The following is a 23,081-nucleotide window of genomic DNA, read 5'->3' on the forward strand; positions in this document are numbered from 1 at the left end:
CAGGGACTAAGAGCTATATTACCTTCAGTGACAGATCCGGAGGGCTATATTACCTTCGGTGACAGACCCGAAGGGCTATATTACCTTCTGTGACTGAGACGGAGGGCTAAATTAATATCTGTGACAGGGAAGGAGGGCTATATTACCGTCAGTGACAGGGACATAGGGCTATATTACCATCTGTGACAGGGACGGATGGCTATATTACCATCTTTGGCAGGGACGGAGGAATATATTACCTTCTGTGACAGGAACGGAGGGCTATATTACCATCTGTGACATGGACGGAGTGCTATATTACCTATGTGACAGGAACGTAGGGCTATATTACAATCTGTGACACGGAAGGAGGGCTTTATTACCATCTGTGACAGGGACAGACGGCGATATTACCATCTGTGACAGGGGCGGAGCGTTATATTTCCCTCTGTGATAGGGACGGAGGACTATATTACCATCTGTGACAGGGACGCAGGGCTATATTACCGTCTGTTACAGGGATGGAGGGTTATATTTCCGTCTGTGACAGGGACTGAGGTCTATATTAATATAAGTGACATGGACCGAGGGCTATATTACCATCTTTTACAGGGACGGAGGATTATAATACAATCTGTTACAGTGACGGAGGGCTATATTACCTTCTGTGACTGGGACGGAAGACTATATTAATATCTGTGACAGGGACCGAGGGCTATATTACCATCTTTGACAAGGACGGAGGACTATATTACCATCTGTGCCAGGGACGGAGAGCTATATTACCCTCTGTGACAGGGACAGGGGGCTATATTACCCTATGGACACGGACGTAGAGCTATATTACCCTCTGTGACAGAGACAAAGGGCTATATTACCATCTGTGAGAGGGCCGGAGGGCTATATTACCATCTGAGACAGGGACGGATTGCTATATTACCCTATGTGACAGGGACGGAGAGCTATATTATCCTCTGTGACATGGACGGAGGGCAATATTTCCTTCTATGAAAGGGACGGAGGGCAATATTAACATTTGTGATGGGGAAGAAGGGCTATATTACCATCTGTGACAGGGAACGGAGGGCTATATTACCATCTGAGACAGGGACGGAGGGCTATATTACCCTATGTGACAGGGACGGAGAGCTATATTATCCTCTGTGACATGGACGGAGGGCTATATTACCATCTGTGACATGGAAGGAGGGCTATATTACCATCTGTAACAGGAACGAAAGGATATATTACCATCTGTGACAGGGACGGAGGGTTATATTACCCTCTGTGATGAGGACGGAGGACTATATTACCATCTGTGACAGGAATGTTCAGCTATATTATCCTTTGTGACAGGGACGGATCGCTATATTACCTGCTGTGATAGGGATGGAGGGCTATATTACCATCTGTGATGGTAACGGAGGGCTATATTACCCTCTGTGACGGGGACGGAGGGCTATACTACCGTCTGTGACATGGGCGGAGGGCTATATTACCGTCAGTGACAGGGACGGAGGGCTATGTTACCCTCTGTGACTGGGATGCAGGGCTAAATTACCTTCTGTGACAGGGACGAAAGGCTATATTACCATTCTTGACTGGGACGGAGGACTATATTACCTTCTATGACAATAACGGAGGGCTATATTACCATCTCTGACAAGGACGGAGGGCTATATTACCATCTGTGATGGGGACGGATGACTATATTACCATTTGTGACAGGGACGGAAAGATATATTACCTTCTGTGACAGGGACGGAGGGCTATATTACCCTATATGACAGGGACGGTGAGCTATATTACCATCTGTGACTGGGACAAAGGGCTATATCACCATCTGTGACAGGGACGGAGGGTTATATTACCCTCTGTGACAGGGACAGATGACTATATTACCATCTGTGACATGGACGGAGGACTATATTACCATCTGTGACAGGGACAGAGGGCTATATTACCGTCTGTTACAGGGATGGAGGGCTATATTACCTTCTGTGACAAGGACGGTGGGCTATATTACCGTCTGTGACTTTGACGGAGGGCTATATTTCCTTCCTTTGATAGGGCCAGAGGGCTATATTACCGTCTGTGGCAGGGACGGAGGGATATATTACCGTCTGTCACAGGGACTGAGGGCTATATTACCTTCAGTGACAGACCCGGAGGGCTATATTACCTTCTGTGACTGAGACGGAGGGTTATATTAATATCTGTGACAGGGACGGAGGGCTATATTACCATCTTTGAAAGGGACGGACGACTATATTACCATCTGTGACAGGGACGGAGTGCTATATTACCCTCTGTGACAGGGACGGAGGGCTATATTACCCTATGTGACAGGGACGTAGAGCTATATTACTCTCTGTGACAGGGACAAAGAGCTATATTACCATCTGCGACAGAGACGGAGGACTATATTACTCTCTGTGACAGGGACGGTGGACTATTTTACTCTCTGTGACAGGGACGGAGGGCAATATTACCTTCAATGAAAGGGACGGAGCGCAATATTAACATTTGTGATGGTGAAGAAGGGCTATATTACCATCTGTGACAGGGAAGGGATGGCTATATTACCATCTGTGACAGGGTCGGATGGCTATATTACCATCTTTGGCAGGGACGGAGGAATATATTACGTTCTGTTACCGGAACGGAGGGCTATATTACCATCTTTGACAAGGAAGGAGAGCTATATTACCATCTTTGACAAGGACGGAGGGCTATATTACCATCTGTTATGAGGACTGATGACTAAATTACCATCTGTGACAGGTACGGAGAGCTATATTACCTTCTGTGACCGGGACGGCGGGCTATATTACCCTTTGTGATAGGGGCGCTGAGCTATATTACCCTCTGTGACAGGGACAAATGGCTATATTACCATCTGTGACAAGGACGGAGGACTATATTACCCAGTGACAGGGACGGAGGGCTATATTACCATCTGTGACAGGGACGGAGGGCTATATTACATTCAATGAAAGGGACGGAGGGGAATATAACATTTGTGATGGGGAAGAAGGGCTATATTACCATCTGTGACAGGGAGGAAGCAATATATTACCTTCTGTGACAGGGACGGAGGGCTATATTACCCTCTGTAACAGGAACGGAGGGATATATAGCCGTCTGTGACAGGGACGAAGGGCTATATTACCGTTTGTGACAGGCACGGAGGGCTATATTACCGTCTGTTACTGGGACAGAGGGCTATATTGCTGTCTGTGACAGGGACGGAGGGCAATATTACTGTCTGTGACAGTGACGGAGGGCTATATTACCGTCTGTGACATGGAACGGAGGGCTATATTACCATCTGTGACAGGGAACGGAGGCCTATATTACCCTCTGTGACATTGACGGAGGGCTATATTGCAATCTATGACAGGGATGGAGGACTATATTACCATCTGTGATAGGGACGAAAGGCTATATTTCCATCTGTGATGGGGACGGAGGCCTATATTACCCTCTGTGCCAGGGACGGAGGGCTATATTACCCTCTGTGACAGGGACAGAGGACTATATTACCCTTTGTGCCAGGGACGGAGGGATATATTACCATCTGTGACTGAGACGGTGGACTATATTACCCTCTGTTACAGAGACGGGGGGCTATATTACCCTCTGTGACAGGGGCAGAGGACTATATTACCACCTGTGACAGGGACGGTGGACTATATTACCATCTGTGACATAGACGGAAGACTATATTACCATCTGTGACAGGGTCAAAGGGCTATATTACCATCTGTGACAATGATGGAAGGCTATATTACCATCTGACAGGGACGGAGGGCTATATTACCCTCTGTGACTGAGACGGAGGGCTATATTACCATCTGTGACAGGGATGGAGGACTATATTACCATCTGTGACAGGGACGGTGGACTATATTACCATCTGTGACAGGGACGAATGGCTATATTTCCATCTGTTCCAGGGACAGAGAGCTATATTACCATCTGTGAAAGAGACGGAGGTCTATATTACCATCTGTGACAGGGACGGATGGCTATATTTCCATCTGTTCCAGGGACAGAGAGCTATATTACCATCTGTGAAAGAGACGGAGGTCTATATTTCCATCTGTGACAGGGACGGATGGCTATATTAACATTTATGATGGGGAAGAAGGGCTATATTATCATCTGTGACCGGGACGGAGAGCTATATTACTATCTGTGACAGGGACGGATGCATATAATACCGTCTGTGACGGGAACGGAGGGCTATATTACCACCTGTGACAGGGACGGAGGGCTATATTACCACCTGTGATAGAGACGAAGGGCTATATTACCATCTATGAAAAGGACAGAGGACTATATTACCATCTGTGACAGAGGCGGAGGGCTATATTACCATCTGTGACAGGGACGGAGGGCTATATTACCTCTGTGACAGGAACGGAGGACTGTATTACCCTCTGTGACAGGGACGGAGAACTATATTACCGTCTGTGACAGGGACGGAGGGTTATATTACCCTTTGTGACAGGCACGGAGGGCTATTTTACCATCTGTGACTGGGACGAAGGGCTATATTACCATCTGTGACAGGGACAGAGGGCTATATTACCATCTGTGACAGGGACGGAGGGATATATTACCGCCTGTGACAGTTGATGGACGGCTATATTTCCCTCTGACAGATACGGAGGGCTATATTACCCTCTGTGACAGGTACGGAGGACTATATTACCTTCTGTGACAGGGACGGAGGACTATATTACCATCTGTGACAGCAACGGTCAGCTATATTACCCTTTGTGACAGGAACGGAGCGCTATATTACCCTCTGTGATAAGGACGGAGGCTATATTACCATTTGTGATGGGGAAGGAGGGCTATATTACCATCTGTGACAGGAACGGATAATTATATTACCCTCTGTGACAGTGACGGAGGACTATATTAGTCTGTTAAAGGGACAGAGGACTATAATACTATCTGTGACAGGGACGATGGACTATATTACCACCTGTGACAGGGACGGAGGGCTATATTACCATCTATGAAAGGGACGGAGGACTATATTACCATCTGTGACAGGGACGGAGGGCTATATTACCATCTGTGACAGGGACGGAGGGCTATATTACCATCTGTGACAGGGACGGAGGGCTATATTACCATCTGTGACAGAACTACTAAATTCAACTAATGAGGTGGTAGAGGTACTTGGAATTAAGGTAGAGAAACTAAACCAAATTATTATTCTAATATATAAACCGCCAGATACAACGTTTGAGGAATTCACAGAGAATATGCACAAAATAGAGAACATACTTGATAACCTAGCAAACCCAGCTCCAGATATTATCTTCCGTGGAGATTTCAATTTACCAAGTTTAAGATGGAGAATGGCAAACACAAATATCATTAGCAGGGAATGACCCGGGAAATAACCAACCACAGGTCATAGAACTTTTGAGATTCGGTGATAAAACTCGCTCAATCAACAGATTTCAGAATCAACTAGGAACGAAAACACACTAGACTTGTTATTCACAAACATTGATGAACTAATCAGAGACATAGCAATCTCAGATACTTCATGCTCAGAAAATAAGCTCATTGAAGTGCGAACTAGCATAAATAACGGTAGTAGGTCTAAGAGACCCAACAAGCGAGAAGGAATATTCAATCAATTCAATTTCAACAATAAGAGGATTGACTGGGGAAAAAATAATTGTAATCCTTGCAACCATTCAATGGCAGACGGTCTTAAGCGACAAAACTCCCACACAAAGAATAGCTCAACTGACAGCTGAAGCTTACAAGGTCTGCTTGAAGCACGTGCCTATGAGGAGAGGCAGAAAGAGGACCACTCTAGAAAGAGAACGCAGACGACTGTACAGGAGAAGGAAAAAAATAACGGAAATGCTTTGGCAGACACAACTATCACAAACAAGGAAAATAAGCCTAAGCAGGGAGATCGAAGAAATAGAACAAACGTTGAAGCGATCATATGAGTCTGAGGAAATGGAATTGGAACCGAAAACTATGCTAGAGATAAGGAAAAATCCGAAATATTTTTTCATATTATTATGGCCCTATTGGATCGCAACTGGGTTCTTTCTCTGATGTTAGTAGAGTTTGGGTATCCGGCCCCAAGCTAGTAGTGGCTTTCAAGGGGTGCGTTCCATAACACAAGTAAATTAAAGGGGAAGGGAGACAAAGGCACTAAACTTAAATATATAATTACCATCACCAATAAATAAATATATAAATTATCACACGGGGGGGTATAAACACTGTAATATACAATATGGTCTTCCTCTGAAGACACAGAGTGTTCCACTGTGCTCAACGATGCTTAGCCCTTGGTCCTCTTGTGGCCTTACGATGAATCCTTCGATTCTCTCGAGTCTACCCCGGCCAGCCAAAACACAGTTCCAATGGGGGCACCGTCGTGGAGGCCTACAACCACAAATCCAGCCTTTAGCTGGCAGGTTCCAATCAGTTCCGCTGGTTAGGCCACTCCACGACCGATACTAGGGTTGCGAGCCCTAGGCAGGAGCCTCGTGTGATTTCACATATCACTCTCCTCACCACAACACCCCAGTGGCTAGTCTTCTCCACCAGTCAGCCCCGGGTACGACAATCCCTGGTTCTGCCACCTCACAGGCAGGCTAACACAACAGTGTTCATCCGGGGGGGGGGGGGTGACTCACAGCTTCAGCAGCAAATGCGTGGAGGTTCTACGGCTGCCTTGGGTAGACTGATCCACTGTCCGATTCAGCAGTCCCAGGTCAACTCTGTAATCAGACACGTCATCAGTACTAGTTACAATCTAGGGCACCTCACTTACAAGCTTAGACACAAACGCCCACCTATCCACTCCATAGATGGCATTGCTGTCTAAGCGTCACCTCACCAGAGGTCAGCAGCGGCTATGTTATGAGCTGATCAGGACAGGAAACGAGCCCCTGTGGCCGGTATATCTCGTCCTCACTAGATGGCGTTGTCCATTTGGAGGGGGTTTCGGGAGCTGACCCACAGATGGCGTGGTCGTCACAGCTCCGTGCTCGGACGCTGGGCTCGGGTCCATAACACATATACGCAAAATCCAAATTCAAAACCTCGACCAGTATTGGACCGTTAATTACAAATGAAGGTACGTACACAGAGGACAACAAAGAGATTAGTGAAATTCTAAGAAGCCAGTATGAGGCTATGTTTAGCTCACCAATAAACAACATGAAAGTTGATGACCCAGACAGCTTCTTTATGAATGACATTCAAGCAGCAGATAATATAACAGATATTACCACAAACTCGGAAGACTTTGAAAGAGAAATTGACAATATGCCTATGCACTCACCTCCTATGCCTGATTCATGGAATTCAATATTCATAAAGAAATGTAAAGTACCAGTAGCGAGAGCACTCAGCGTAATATGGAGAAAGAGCCTGGATACAGGGGAGATACCAGCAGCACTTAAATCTGCAGATATAGCTCTGTTGCACAAGGGGGGGGAGGAGTAAAGCCTTGTCAAAAAATTATAGACCAGTTGCACTAACATCACACATAATAAAAGTGTTTGAAAGAGTGATTAGGAATCAAATTTCTAGTTTTATGGAAAACAATGAATTGCACAATCCAGGACAACATGGATTTAGAGCGGGAAGATCCTGTCAATCACAGTTACTCAACCACTATGACAAAATCACATAATCCCTAGAAGAAAAGCAAAATGCAGATGTTGTATACACAGACTTAGCAAAGGCGTTCGACAAATGTTACCATGGGGTGATAGCTCACAAAATGAGGTCAATGGGAATAACTGGAAAAGTAGGACGCTGGATACTCAATTTCCTGTCGAACACAACACAAAGAGTAACAGTCAATCAGATAAAATGGAGTCCAAGCGATGTTAAAAGCTCTGCACCTCAAGGTACAGTCCTTGCACCGCTACTGTTCCTTATTCTCATATCTGATATAGACAAAAATACACGTCACAGCTTCGTGTCGTCCTTTGCAGATGACACAAAAATCAGAATGAAAATTACCTCTGCTGAAGACATTGAAAACCTACGAGCAGATGTCAACAAAGTTTTCGATTGGGCAGCAGAAAATAACATGATGTTTAACAGTGATAAATTTCAGGTACTCAGGTACGGCAAAAATGAGGATCTGAAACATAATACAGGGTACAAAACACAATCGAATCTTCCCATAGTAGAAAAACAGCATGTCAAGGATTTGGGAATAATGATGTCCGACGATCTAACGTTTAGGGAGCATAACCAAGCAAATATCGCGTCAGCCAGAAAAATTATCTGATGGATTACGAGAACTTTCAAATCCAGGGATCCCATCACAAAGGTTGTACTCTTCAAGTCACTTGTGTTGTCCCGTCTCGAGTACTGCTCCAGCACTCACTTCACCCTTCAGAGCAGGAGAGATTGCTGAAATAGATGGAATACAGAGAATATATACGGCACGCATAGACGAGATAAAACACCTAAATTATTGGGATCGTCTCAAAGCTCTTCAAATGTACTCTCTATAAAGGAGACGAGAGAGATACCAAATAATATACACATGGAAAATACTGGAGGGCCAGGTCCCAAATCTACACAGTAAAATAACAACGTACTGGAGTGAACGATATGGAAGAAAATGCAAGATTGAACCAGTGAAGAGCAGACGTGCCATAGGCACAATCAAAGAACACTGTATACACATCAGAGCTCCGCAGTTGTTCAACGTCCTCCCAGCGACTATAAGAAATATTGCTGGAACAACTGTGGACATCTTCAAGTGAAAACTGGACTGTTTTCCAAGAGAAGTTCCGGATCAGCCGGGCTGTGGTGGGTATGTGGCCCTGCTGGCCGCTCCAAGCAACAGCCTGATGGACCAAACTCTGACAAGTCGAGTCTGGCCTCGGGCCGGGCTTGGGGAGTAGAAGAACTCCCAGAACCCCATCAAGCAGGGACGGAGGACTATATTACCACCTGTGACAGGAACGGTCAACTATATTACCCTTTGTGACAGGAATGGAGCGCTATATTACCCTCTGTGATAAAGACGGAGGGTTATATTACCATCTGTGACAGGGAAGGAGGACTATATTAGTATCTGTGATAGGGACGAAAGGCTATATTACCATCTGTGATAGGGACGAAGGGCTATATTACCATCTGTGACAGGGAAGGAGGACTATATTACCATCTGTGACAGGGGACGGAGGGCTATATTACCATCTGTGACAGGGGACGGAGGGTTATATTACCCTCTGTGACAGGGATGGAGGGCTATATTACAACCAATGATAGGGACGGAGGGCTATATTACAATCTGTGACAGGGACGGAGGACTATATTACCATCTGTGGCAGGAACGGTCAGCATTATTACCATCTGTGACAGGGACGGAAGGCTATATTATCCTCTGTGATAGGGACGGAAGGCTATTTTACCATTTGTTACTGCGACGGCGGGCTATATTACCCTCTGTACTCACCTATTGCAGGATCGAGCATTGACTCTTGGATCCCGCCTTTCCAGCCATCGGTTGTTTACAGCAATGACTCCTGTCCCATTTTCCTATCGTACCTAATTTTAAAAGTATGAATAGAGTTTGCTTCCTCAACCTGTTCCCCAAGTGCATTCCATTTTTCCACAACTCTCACGCTAAAAGAAAACTTCCTAACATCTCTGTAACTCATCTTGGTTTCCAGTTTCCACCCATGTCCCCTCGTTCTTTTATTATTACGTGTGTACATTTCATCTATTTACACTTTGTCTATTCCCCTGAATATTTTATATGACCCTATCATATCTCCTCAATCCCTTCTTTTCTTTAGAGTCGTAAGGTTCAGTTCCTGCAGACGCTCTTCATATCCCATCCCTCGTAACTCTGGGACAAGCCTCGTCGCAATTCTCAGAACCTTCTCCAGTTTCCTTATGTGTTTCTCCAGTTGGGGACTCCATGATGGCGCGGCATACTCTAAGAATGGTCTCACGTAGGCAGTGTAAAGTGCCCTAACAGCCTCCTCACTTAGGTTTCTATATTACCATCTGTGACAGGGACGGAGGGCTATATTACCATCTGTGACAGGGACGGAGGGCTATATTACCATCTGTGACAGGGAAGGAGGGCTACATTACCATCTGTGACAGGGACGGAGGGCTATATTACCATCTGTGACAGTTGATGGAGGGCTATATTTCTTTCTGTGACAGGGACGGATGGCTATATTACCCTCTGTGACAGGTACTGAGGACTTTATTACCCTCTGTGACAGGGATGGAGGACTATATTATTATCTGTGACAGTAACGGTAAGCTGTATTACCCTTTATGACAGGAATGGAGCGCTATATTACCCTCTATGATAGGGACGGAGGGCTATATTACCATTTGTGATGGAGAAGGAGGGCTATATTACCATCTGTGACAGGGACCGAGGGCTATATTAACTTCTGTGACAGAACTACTAAACTCAACTAATGAGGTGGTAGAGGTACTTGGAATTAAGGTAGAGAAACTAAACCTAATTATTATTCTAATATATAAACCGCCAGATACAACGTTTGAGGAACTCACAGAGCAGATGCACGAAATAGAGAACATACTTGATAACCAAGCAAACCCAGCTCCAGATATTATCTTCCTTGGAGATTTCAATTTACCAAGTTTAAGATGGAGAATGGCAAACACAAATATCATAGCAGGGAATGACCCGGGAAATAACCAACCACAGGTCAGAGAACTTTTGCGATTCGGTGACAAATTCTCGCTCAATCGACAGATTACAGAACCAACTAGGTCCGAAAGCACACTAGACTTGTTATTCACAAACAATGATGAACTAATCAGAGACATAACAATCTCAGATACTTCATACTCAGACCACAAGCTCATGGAAGTGCGAACTAGCATAAATAACGGTAGTAGGTCTAAGAGACCTAACAAGCGAGAAGGAATATTCAATCAATTCAATTTCAACAATAAGAGGATTTACTGGGAAAAAATAATTGTAGACCTTGTAACCATTCAATGGGAGAAGGTCTTAAGCGACAAAACTCCCACACAGGGAATAGCTCAACTGACAGCTGAAGCTTACAAGGTCTGCTTAAAGCACGTGCCTATGAGGAGAGGCAGAAAGAGGACCACTCTAGAAAGAGAACGCAGACGACTGTACAGGAGAAGGAAAAAAATAACGGAAATGCTTCGACAGACACAACTATCACAAGCAAGGAAAATAAGCCTGAGCAGGGAGATCGAAGAAATAGAACAAACGTTGAAGCGTTCATATGAGTCTGAGGAAATGGAATTGGAACAGAAAACTATACTAGAGATAAGGAAAAATCCGAAATATTTTTTTCACATTTGCAAAATCCAAATCCAAAACCTCGACCAGTATTGGGCCGTTAATTACAAATGATGGTACGTACACAGAGGACAACAAAGAGCTTAGTGAAATTCTAAGAAGCCAGTATGAGGCTACGTATAGCACACCAATAAACAACATGAGAGTTGATGACCCAGACAGCTTCTGTATGAATGACATTCAAGCTGCAGATAATATAACGGATATTACCACAAACTCGGAAGACTTTGAAAGAGAAATTGACAATATGCCTATGCACTCATCTCCTATGCCTGACTCATGGAATTCAATATTCATAAAGAAATGTAAAGTACCAGTAGCGAGAGCACTCAGCGTAATATGGAGAAAGAGCCTGGATACAGGGGAGATACCAGCAGCACTTAAATCTGCAGATATAGCTCCGTTGCACAAGGGGGGGAGGGGGGGGGGGGAGTAAAGCCTTGGCAAAAAATATAGGCCAGTTGCACTAACATCACACATAATAAAAGTGTTTGAAAGAGTGATTAGGAATCAAATTTCTAGTTTATGGAAAACAATGAATTGCACAATCCAGGACAACATGGATTTAGAGCGCGAAGATCCTGTCTGTCACAGTCACTCAACCACTATGACAAAATCACAGAAGCCCTAGAAGAAAAGCAAAATGCAGATGTTGTATTCACAGACTTAGCAAAGGCGTTCGACAAATGTTACCATGCAGTGATAGCTCACAAAATGAGGTCAATGGGAATAACTGGAAAAGTAGGACGCTGGATACTCAATTTCCTGTCGAACACAACACAAAGAGTAACAGTCAATCAGATAAAATCGAGACCAAGCGATGTTAAAAGCTCTGCACCTCAAGGTACAGTCCTTGCACCGCTACTGTTCCTTATTCTCATATCTGATATAGACAAAAATACACGTCACAGCTTCGTGTCATCGTTTGCAGATGACACAAAAATCAGCATGAAAATTACCTCTACTGAAGACATTGAAAAACTACGAGCAGATGTCAACAAAGTTTTCGATTAGGCAGCAGAAAATAACATTATGTGTAACAGTGATAAATTTCAGGTACTCAGGTACGGCAAAAATGAGGATCTGAAACATAATACAAGATACAAAACACAATCGAATCTTCCCATAGTAGAAAAACAGCATGTCAAGGATTTGGGAATAACGATGTCCGACGATCTAACGTTTAGGGAGCATAACCAAGCAAATATCGCGTCAGCCAGAAAAATTATCGGATGGATTACGAGAACTTTCAAATCCAGGGATCCCATCACAATGGTTGTACTTCTCAAGTCACTTGTGTTGTTGTGTCTCGAGTACTGCTCCAGCACTCACTTCCCCCTCCAGAGCAGGAGAGATTGCTGAAATAGAGGGAATACAGAGAACATATACGGCACGCATAGATGAGATAAAACACCTAAAATATTGGGATCGTCTCAAAGCTCTCCAAATGTACTCTCTATAAAGGAGGCGAGAGAGATACAAATAATATACACATGGAAAATACTGGAGGGTCAGGTCCCAAATCTACACAGTAAAATAACAACGTACTGGAGTGAACGATAAGAAAGAAAATGCAAGATTGAATCAGTGAAGAGCAGAGGTGCCATAGGCACAATCAGAGAGCACTGTATACACATCAGAGGTCCGCGGTTGTTCAACGTCCTCCCAGCGACTATAAGAAATATTGCCGGAACCACCGTGGACATTTTCAAGAGAAAACTGGACTGTTTTCTAAGAGAAGTTCCGGATCAGCCGGGCTGTGGTGGGTATGTGGCCCTGCTGGCCGCTCCAAGCAACAGCCTGATGGACCAAACTCTGACAAGTCGAGTCTGGCCTCGGGCCGGGCTTGGGGAGTAGAAGAACTCCCAGAACCCCATCAAGCAGGGACGGAGGACTATACTATACCTGTGACAGGAACGGTCAACTATATTACCCTTTGTGACAGGAATGGAGCGCTATATTACCCTCTGTGATAAAGACGGAGGGTTATATTACCATCTGTGACAGTGATGGAGGACTATATTACCATCTGTGACAGGGAAGGAGGACTATATTACCATCTGTGACAGGGGACGGAGGGCTATATTACCCTCTGTGACAGGGATGGAGGGCTATATTACAATCAGTGACAGGGACGGAGGACTATATTACCATCAATGGCAGGAACGGTCAGCATTATTACCATCTGTGACAGGGACGGAAGGCTATATTATCCTCTGTGATAGGGACGGAAGGCTATTTTACCATTTGTTACTGCGACGGAGGGCTATTTTACCATTTGTTACTGCGACGGCGGTTTATATTACCCTCTGTACTCACCTATTGCAGGATCGAGCATTGACTCTTGGATCCCGCCTTTCAAGCCATCGGTTGTTTACAGCAATGACTCCTGTCCCATTTTCCTATCGTACCTAATTTTAAAAGTATGAATAGAGTTTGCTTCCTCAACCTGTTCCCCAAGTGCATTCCATTTTTCCACAACTCTCACGCTAAAAGAAAACTTCCTAACATCTCTGTAACTCATCTGGGTTTCCAGTTTCCACCCATGTCCCCTCGTTCTTTTGTTATTACGTGTGTACATTTCATCTATTTACACTTTGTCTATTCCCCTGAATATTTTATATGACCCTATCATATCTCCTCAATCCCTTCTTTTCTTTAGAGTCGTAAGGTTCAGTTCCTGCAGACGCTCTTCATATCCCATCCCTCGTAACTCTGGGACAAGCCTCGTCGCAATTCTCAGAACCTTCTCCAGTTTCCTTATGTGTTTCTCCAGTTGGGGACTCCATGATGGCGCGGCATACTCTAAGAATGGTCTCACGTAGGCAGTGTAAAGTGCCCTAACAGCCTCCTCACTTAGGTTTCTATATTACCATCTGTGACAGGGACGGAGGGCTATATTACCATCTGTGACAGGGAAGGAGGGCTACATTACCATCTGTAACAGGGACGGAGGGCTATATTACCGTCTGTGACAGTTGATGGAGGGCTATGTTTCCTTCTGTGACAGGGACGGATGGCAATATTACCCTCTGTGACAGGTACTGAGGACTTTATTACCCTCTGTGACAGGGACGGAGGACTATATTACTATCTGTGACAGTAACGGTAAGCTGTATTACCCTTTATGGCAGGAATGGAGCGCTATATTACCCTCTGTGATAGGGACGGAGGGCTATATTACCATTTGTGATGGGGAAGGAGGGCTATATTACCATCTGTGACAGGGACCGAGGGCTATATTACCTTCTGTGACAGAACTACTAAACTCAACTAATGAGGTGGTAGAGGTACTTGGAATTAAGGTAGAGAAACTAAACCAAATTATTATTCTAATATATAAACCGCCAGATACAATGTTTGAGGAACTCACAGAGCAGATGCACGAAATAAAGAACATACTTGATAACCAAGCAAACCCAGCTCCAGATATTATCTTCCTTGGAGATTTCAATTTACCAAGTTTAAGATGGAGAATGGCAAACACAAATATCATAGCAGGGAATGACCCGGGAAATAACCAACCACAGGTCAGAGAACTTTTGCGATTCGGTGACAAATTCTCGCTCAATCAACAGATTACAGAACCAACTAGGTCCGAAAGCACACTAGACTTGTTATTCACAAACAATGATGAACTAATCAGAGACATAACAATCTCAGATACTTCATACTCAGACCACAAGCTCATGGAAGTGCGAACTAGCATAAATAACGGTAGTAGGTCTAAGAGACCTAACAAGCGAGAAGGAATATTCAATCAATTCAATTTCAACAATAAGAGGATTTACTGGGAAAAAATAATTGTAGACCTTGTAACCATTCAATGGGAGACGGTCTTAAGCGACAAAACTCCCACACAGGGAATAGCTCAACTGACAGCTGAAGCTTACAAGGTCTGCTTGAAGCACGTGCCTATGAGGAGAGGCAGAAAGAGGACCACTCTAGAAAGAGAACGCAGACGACTGTACAGGAGAAGGAAAAAAATTACGGAAATGCTTCGGCAGACACAACTATCACAAGCAAGGAAAATAAGCCTGAGCAGAGAGATCGAAGAAATAAAACAAACGTTGAAGCTTTCATATGATTCTGAGGAAATGGAATTGGAACAGAAAACTATACTAGAGATAAGGAAAAATCCGAAATATTTTTTTTCACATTTGCAAATTCCAAATCCAAAACCTCGACCAATATTGGGCCGTTAATTACAAATGATGGTACGTACACAGAGGACAACAAAGAGATTAGTGAAATTCTAAGAAGCCAGTATGAGGCTACGTATAGCACACCAATAAACAACATGAGAGTTGATGACCCAGACAGCTTCTGTATGAATGACATTCAAGCAGCAGATAATATAACGGATATTACCACAAACTCGGAAGACTTTGAAAGAGAAATTGACAATATGCCTATGCACTCAGCTCCTATGCCTGACTCATGGAATTCAATATTCATAAAGAAATGTAAAGTACCAGTAGCGAGAGCACTCAGCGTAATATGAAGAAAGAACCTGGATACAGGGGAGATACCAGCAGCACTTAAATCTGCAGATATAGCTCCGTTGCACAAGGGGGGGTAGTAAAGCCTTGGCAAAAAATATAGGCCAGTTGCACTAACATCACACATAATAAAAGTTTTTGAAAGAGTGATTAGGAATCAAATTTCTAGTTTTATGGAAAACAATGAATTGCACAATCCAGGACAACATGGATTTAGAGCGGGAAGATCCTGTCAATCACAGTTACTCAACCACTATGACAAAATCACAGAATCCCTAGAAGAAAAGCAAAATGCAGATGTTGTATACACAGACTTAGCAAAGGCGTTCGACAAATGTTACCATGGGGTGATAGCTCACAAAATGAGGTCAATGGGAATAACTGGAAAAGTAGGACGCTGGATACTCAATTTCCTGTCGAACACAACACAAAGAGTAACAGTCAATCAGATAAATCGAGTCCAAGCGATGTTAAAAGCTCTGCACCTCAAGGTACAGTCCTTGCACCGCTACTGTTCCTTATTCTCATATCTGATATAGACAAAAATACACGTCACAGCTTCGTGTCGTCCTTTGCAAATGACACAAAAATCAGCATGAAAATTACCTCTACTGAAGACATTGAAAAACTACGAGCAGATGTCAACAAAGTTTTCGATTGGGCAGCAGAAAATAACATGATGTGTAACAGTGATAAATTTCAGGTATTCAGGTACGGCAAAAATGAGGATCTGAAACAAAATACAGGGTACAAAACACAATCGAATCTTCCCATAGTAGAAAAACAGCATGTCAAGGATTTGGGAATAACGATGTCCGATGATCTAACGTTTAGGGAGCATAACCTAGCAAATATCGCGTCAGCTAGAAAAATTATCGGATGGATTACGAGAACTTTCAAATCAAGGGATCCCATCACAATGGTTGTACTCCTCAAGTCACTTGTGTTGTTGTGTCTCGAGTACTGCTCAGTACTCACTTCCCCCTCCAGAGCAGGAGAGATTGCTGAAATAGAGGGAATACAGAGAACATATACGGCAGGCATAGACGAGATAAAACACCTAAATTATTGGGATCGTCTCAAAGCTCTCCAAATGTACTCTCTATAAAGGAGGCGAGAGAGATACCAAATAATATACACATGGAAAATACTGGAGGGCCAGGTCCCAAATCTACACAGTAAAATAACAACGTACTGGAGTGAACGATAAGAAAGAAAATGCAAGATTGAACCAGTGAAGAGCAGAGGTGCCATAGGCACAATCAGAGAGCACTGTATACACATCAGAGGTCCGCGGTTGTTCAACGTCCTCCCAGCGACTATAAGAAATATTGCCGGAACCACCGTGGACATCTTCAAGAGAAAACTGGACTGTTTTCTAAGAGAAGTTCCGGATCAGCCGGGCTGTGGTGGGTATGTGGCCCTGGGGGCCGCTCCAAGCAACAGACTGATGGACCAAACTCTCACAAGTCGAGTCTAGCCTCGGGCCGGGCTTGGGGAGTAGAAGAACTCCCAGAACCCCATCAAGCAGGGACGGAGGACTATATTACCATCTGTGACAGGAACGGTCAACTATATTACCCTTTGTGACAGGAATGGAGCGCTATATTACCATCTGTGATGGGGAAGTAGGACAATATTACCATCTGTGATAGGGACGAAGGGCTATATCACCATCTGTGACAGGGACGGAGGACTATATTACCATCTGTGACAGGGACGGAGGACTATATTACCATCTGTGACAGGGACAGAGGACTATATTACCATCTGTGACAGGGACAGAGGACTATATTACCATCTGTGACAGGGGACGGAGGGCTATATTACCGTCTGTGACAGGGACGGAGGACTATATTACCATCTGTGACAGGGGACGGAAGGTTATATTACCCTCTGTGTCAGGGACGGAGGGCTATTTTACAATCTGTGACATGGACGGAGGGCTATATTACAATCTGTGACAGGGACGGAGGACCATATTACCATCTGTGTCAGGGACGGAGGACAATATTACCATCTGTGACAGGAACGGTCAGCATTTTTACCATCTGTGACAGGGACGGAAGGGTATATTACCTTCTGTGACAGGGACGGAAGGCTATATTACCATCTGTGACAGGGACGGAGGACTATATTACTATCTGTGACAGGGACGGCGGGCTATATTACCATCTGTAACAGGGATGGAGGGCTATATTACCAACTGTGACAGGGACGGAGGCCTACATTGCCATCTGTGACTGGGACGGAGGATTATATTTCCATCTGTGACAGGAACGGAGGGTTATATTACCATCTGTGACAGGGACGGAGGACTATATTACTATCTGTGACAGGGACGGCGGGCTATATTACCATCTGTGACAGGGACGGAGGGATATATTACCATCTGTGACAGGGACGGCGGGCTATATTACCATCTGTGACAGGGACGGCGGGCTATATTACCATCTGCGACAGGGACGGAAGGCTATATTACCATCTGTGACAGGGACGGAGGCGGCGCACCAGCTTACGCAGCCCTCGCCTCAGACAGTGCGTCTGGCCGCCACCAATAAGAATGTACCGGGCAGGAAGTCATTGCCCATCGAACACCGCTGGGCGCTCTGGTCCACCTTTAGCGTCGCCAGCGAGAGTACCGGGTGAGTCTTGCTCCTTCTCTCTGTTGTTACTGTTGCTGCTGCTGTTGTTACTGTTGCTGCTGTTGTTACTGTTGCTGCTGCTGTTGTTACTGTTGCTGCTGGTGTTACTGTTGCTGCTGTTGTTACTGTTGCTGCTGCTGTTATTATTGTTGCTGCTGCTTTTGTTACTGTTGCTACTGTTGCTGCTGTTGTTACTGTTGCTACTGTTGTTACTGTTTCTGCTGCTGTTGTTATTGTTGCTGCTGTTGTTACTGTTGCTACTGTTGCTGCTGTTGTTACTGTTGCTACTGTTGCTGCTGTTGTTACTGTTGCTACTGTTGTTACTGTTGCTGCTGTTGTTACTGTTGGTGCTGCTGTTGTTGCTGTAGCTGGTGTTGTTACTGTTGCTACTGTTGTTACTGTTGCTGCTGTTGTTACTGTTGCTGCTGCTATTACTGTTGCTGCTGCTGTTGTTACTGTTGCTGCTGTTGTTACTGTTGCTGCTGGTGTTACTGTTGCTGCTGCTGTTGTTACTGTTGCTACTGTTGTTATTGTTGCTGCTGTTGTTACTTTTGCTGCTATTGATACTGTTGCTTCTGTTGTTACAGTTGCTGCTGCTGTTGTTACTGTTGCTGCTGTTGTTACTGTTGGTGTTGCTGTTGTTGCTGTAGCTGGTTTTGTTACTGTTGCTGCTGTTGTTACTGTTGCTGCTGTTGTTACTATTCCTGCTGTTGTTACTGTTGCTACTGTTGTTACTATTGCTGCTGTTGTTACTGTTGCTGCTGTATTTACTGTTGGTGGTGCTGTTGGTACTGTTGCTGCTCGTGTTGTTACTGTTGCTGCTGTTGTTACTGTTGTTGATGTTGTTACTGTTGCTGCTGTTGTTACTGTTGCTGCTGTGTTTACTGTTGGTGGTGCTGTTGGTACTGTTGCTGCTGTTGGTACTGTTGCTGCATTTACCGATGCTGCTGTATTTACTGTTAGTGGTGCTGTTGGTACTGTTGCTGCTGTTGGTACTGTTGCTACTGTTACTGATGCTGCTGTATTTACTGTTGGTGGTGCTGTTGGTACTGTTGCTGCTGCTGTTGTTACTGTTGCTGCTGCTGTTGTTACTGTTGCTGCTGCTGTTGTTACTGCTGATGCTGCTGTTGTTACTGTTGCTGTTACTGTTGCTGCTGTTGTTACTGTTGTTGCTGTTGTTACTGTTAATGCTGTTGTTTCTGTTGCTGCTGCTGTTACTGTTGCTGCTGTTGTTACTGTTGTTGCTGTTGTTACTGTTGATGCTGTTGTTTCTGTTGCTGCTGTTGTTACTATTGCTGCTGTTGTTACTGTTGCTACTGTTGTTACTGTTGCTGCTGCTATTGTTACTGTTGCTGCTGTTGTTTCTGTTGCTGCTGTTATTTCTGTTGGTGCAGTTGTTTCTGTTGCTGCTGTTGTTACTGTTGCTGCTGCGGCTGTTGTTACTGTTTCTCCTGGTGTTACTGTTGCTACTGTTGCTCCTGTTGTTACTGCTGGTGGTGCTGCATTTGTTGCTGTTTTTACTGTGGCTGCTGCTGTTCTTACTGTTTCTGCTGTTGGTTCTGTTGCTGGTGCTGCATTTGGTGCTGCTGTTGTTACTGTTGCTGGTGCTGTTGTTAATATTGTTGCTGCTGTTGATACTGTTGTTGATACTGTTGCTGCTCTTGTGACAACATCACCACCAGCACCAGCAACAGTAACACTAGCAGCAACAGTAACAACAGCATCAGCACGAACAACAGTAGCACCACCATCAATAACAACAGCAGCACCAGTAACAGAAGCAGCAACAATAACAACAGCAGCAAAAGCAACAGTAACAAAAGCAGCATCAACAACAGTAACAACAAATACAGCAGCTGTTGGTACTTTTTCTGGTGCTGCTGTTGTTACTGTTGCAGGTGCAGATGTTGTTACTGTTGGTGGCGCTGCTGTTCTTTCTGTTGTTTTTGGTGCTGTTGTTATTGTTGCTGGTCGTGTTACTTTTGGTGGTGCTGCTGTTATTACTGTTGCTGCTGTTGTTACGTTTGCTGCTGAAGTTACTGTTGTTGCTGTTGTTATTGTTGCTGCTGTTGTTATTATTGCTGCTGTTGATACTATTTGCTGTTGTTTTTACTGTTGCTGATTTTTTACTGTTGCTGGTGTAGTTACTGTTGCTTGTGCTGCTGTTGTTACTGTTGCTAGTGTTGTTGTTGTTAATATTTCTGGTGCTGCTGTTGCTACTGTTGCTGCTTTTGTTACTGTTGCTGCTGTTGTTACTGTTGGTACTGTTGGTACTGTTCGTGAAGCTGCTGTTGTTACGGTTGTTGGGACTGCTGTTTTTGTTACTGTTGCTCTCGTGCTGTTGTTACTGTTAGTACTGATGTTACTGTTGCTTCTGTTGTTACTGTTGCTCGTTCTGCTGTTGTTACTGATTGTGGTGTGCTGTTGATACTGTTTTGTTGCTGCTGTTGTTACTGTTGCTGGTGCTGTTATTGGTACAGTTGGTACTGTTGCTGCTGTTGTTACTGTTGCTGGTGCTAATGCTGTGGTTTTTCTTTCTGTTTGCTATTGGTGGTGCTGTTGTTGTTACTGTTGCTGGTGCTGCTGTTAATACTATTGTTGGTGCTGCTGTTGTTGCTGGTACTGTTTTGTTACTGTTGCTGGTGCTGCTGTTGTTACTGTTGCTGGTGTTTCTGTTGTTACTGTTGTTGTTTCTGTGGTTGCTGCAGTTGTTACTGTTGCTGCGGCTGTTACTATTAGTGGTGCTGCTGTTGTTACTGTTGCTGCTGTTTTTACTGTTGCTGGAGCTCCTGTTGTTACTGTTGCAGGTGCTGCATTTAGTTCTGTTGTTGGTGCTGCTTTTGTTACTGTTGCTGCTATTGTTACTGTTGCTCTTTTTACTGTTGTTGCTGTTGTTGCTGTTGCTGCTGTTGTTGCTGTTGCTGCTGTATTTTCTGTTGTTGGTGCTGCTGGTATTATTGTTGCTGGAGCTCCTGTTGTTACTGTTGCTGGTGATGCAGTTGGTTCTGTTACTGGTGCTGCTTTTGTTACTCATTCTGGTGCAGCTGTTGTTACTGTTGCTGCTGTTGTTACTGTTGGTGATGCTGCTGTAGTTTCTGTTGTTGCTACTGTTGGTGGTTCTGTTGTTACTGTTTCTGTTGTTGTTACTGTTCGTCGTACTGATGTTGTTACTGACACTGTTGTTGTTATTAATGCTGCTGTTGTTCCTGTTGGTGGTGCAACTGTTGTTCGTGCTGCTGCTGTTGTTACTGTTGCTTCACCTGTTGTTACTGTCCCTGCTGTTGTTACTGTGGTTCGTGCTGCTGCTGTTGTTACTGTTGCTTCTGCTGTTGTTACTGTCCCTGCTGTTGTTACTGTTGCTGCTGGTGTTACTGTTGCTGGAGCTGGTGCTGTTGTTACTGTTGCTGCTGGTGTTACTGTTGCTGGGCTGGTGCTGTTGTTACTGTTGCTGCTGTGTTTACTGTTGCTGATGCTGCTGTTTTGATTGTAGTTGTTACTTCTGCTGTTGTTACTGTAGCTGCTGCTGTTGATACTGTTGCTGCTGTTGTTACTGTTCCTGCTGTTGTTACTGTTGCTGGTGCTGCAGTTGGTACTTCTTCTGGTGCTACTGTTGTTACTCTTAAGGGGGCTGCTGTTGTTATGGTTGCTGGTGCAGCTGCTGTTACTGTTGGTGGCACTGCTGTTGTTTCTGTTGTTGTTCGTGCTGTTGTTATTGTTGCTACTGTTGTTATGGTTGCTGGTGCAGCTGTTGTTTCTGTTGTTGTTGGTGTTGTTGGTGTTGTTGTTATTGTTGCTATTGTTGTTATTGTTGCTGGTCGTGTTACTGTTGATGGTGCTGCTGTTATTAATGTTGCTGCTGTAGTTACTGTTGTTATTGTTGCTGCTGTTAATACTGTTGCTGTTGTTTTTACTGTTGCTGTTGATTTTACTGTTGTTGGTGTTGTTATTGTTGTTTGTACTGCTTTTGTTACTGTTGCTAGTGTTGCTGTTGTTAATATTGCTGGAGCTGCTGTTGTTACTGTTGCTGCTTTTGTTACTGTTGCTGCTGTTCTTACTGTTGGTACTGTTGTTACTGTTCGTGGAGCTGCTGTTGCTACAGTTGTTGGGACTGCTGTTTTTTTTACTGTTTCTCTCGTGCTGTTGTTACTGTTGCTTCTGTTGTTACTTCTGTGGTTCTGCTGTTGTTACTGTTTGTGGTGCTGCTGCTGATACTGTTTTGGTGCTGCTGTTATTACTGTTGCTGGTGCTGCTGTTATTACTGTTGCTGGTGCTGCAGCTGTTGTTCTTTCTTTCTGTTTACTATTAGTGGTGCTGTTGTTGTTACTGTTGCTGGTGCTGCTGTTAATACTATTGTTGGTGCTGCTGTTGTTGCTGGTGCTGTTCTGTTACTGTTGCTGGTGCTGCTGTTGTTACTCTTTCTGGTGCTGCTATTGTTACTGTTGCTGGTGATTCTGTTGTTACTGTTGTTGGTGCTGCTGTTGTTTCCTTTGTTGGTGCTGTTGTTACGTTTGCTGCTGTTGTTACTGTTAGTGGTGCTCCTGTTGTTACTGTTACTGCTGTTGTTACTGTTGCTACTGTTGGTGGTGCTGCTTT

General features: G+C 44.4%; 1 long non-coding RNA gene across 1 annotated transcript in view; it reads left to right on the forward strand.

Moving 5' to 3' along the window:
• Positions 1-23,081, forward strand: part of LOC138351546 (uncharacterized) — an 87,152-nt gene that overhangs the window by 59,158 nt on the left and 4,913 nt on the right. Inside the window, exon 2 of the long non-coding RNA XR_011222502.1 lies at positions 18,338-18,488. This is a non-coding gene — a long non-coding RNA (uncharacterized lncRNA). The remainder of the gene's footprint in view (positions 1-18,337; positions 18,489-23,081) is intronic.

This window comes from Procambarus clarkii, chromosome 50 (genome assembly GCF_040958095.1).
Source record: "Procambarus clarkii isolate CNS0578487 chromosome 50, FALCON_Pclarkii_2.0, whole genome shotgun sequence".
NCBI classification, from domain to species: domain Eukaryota; kingdom Metazoa; phylum Arthropoda; class Malacostraca; order Decapoda; family Cambaridae; genus Procambarus; species Procambarus clarkii.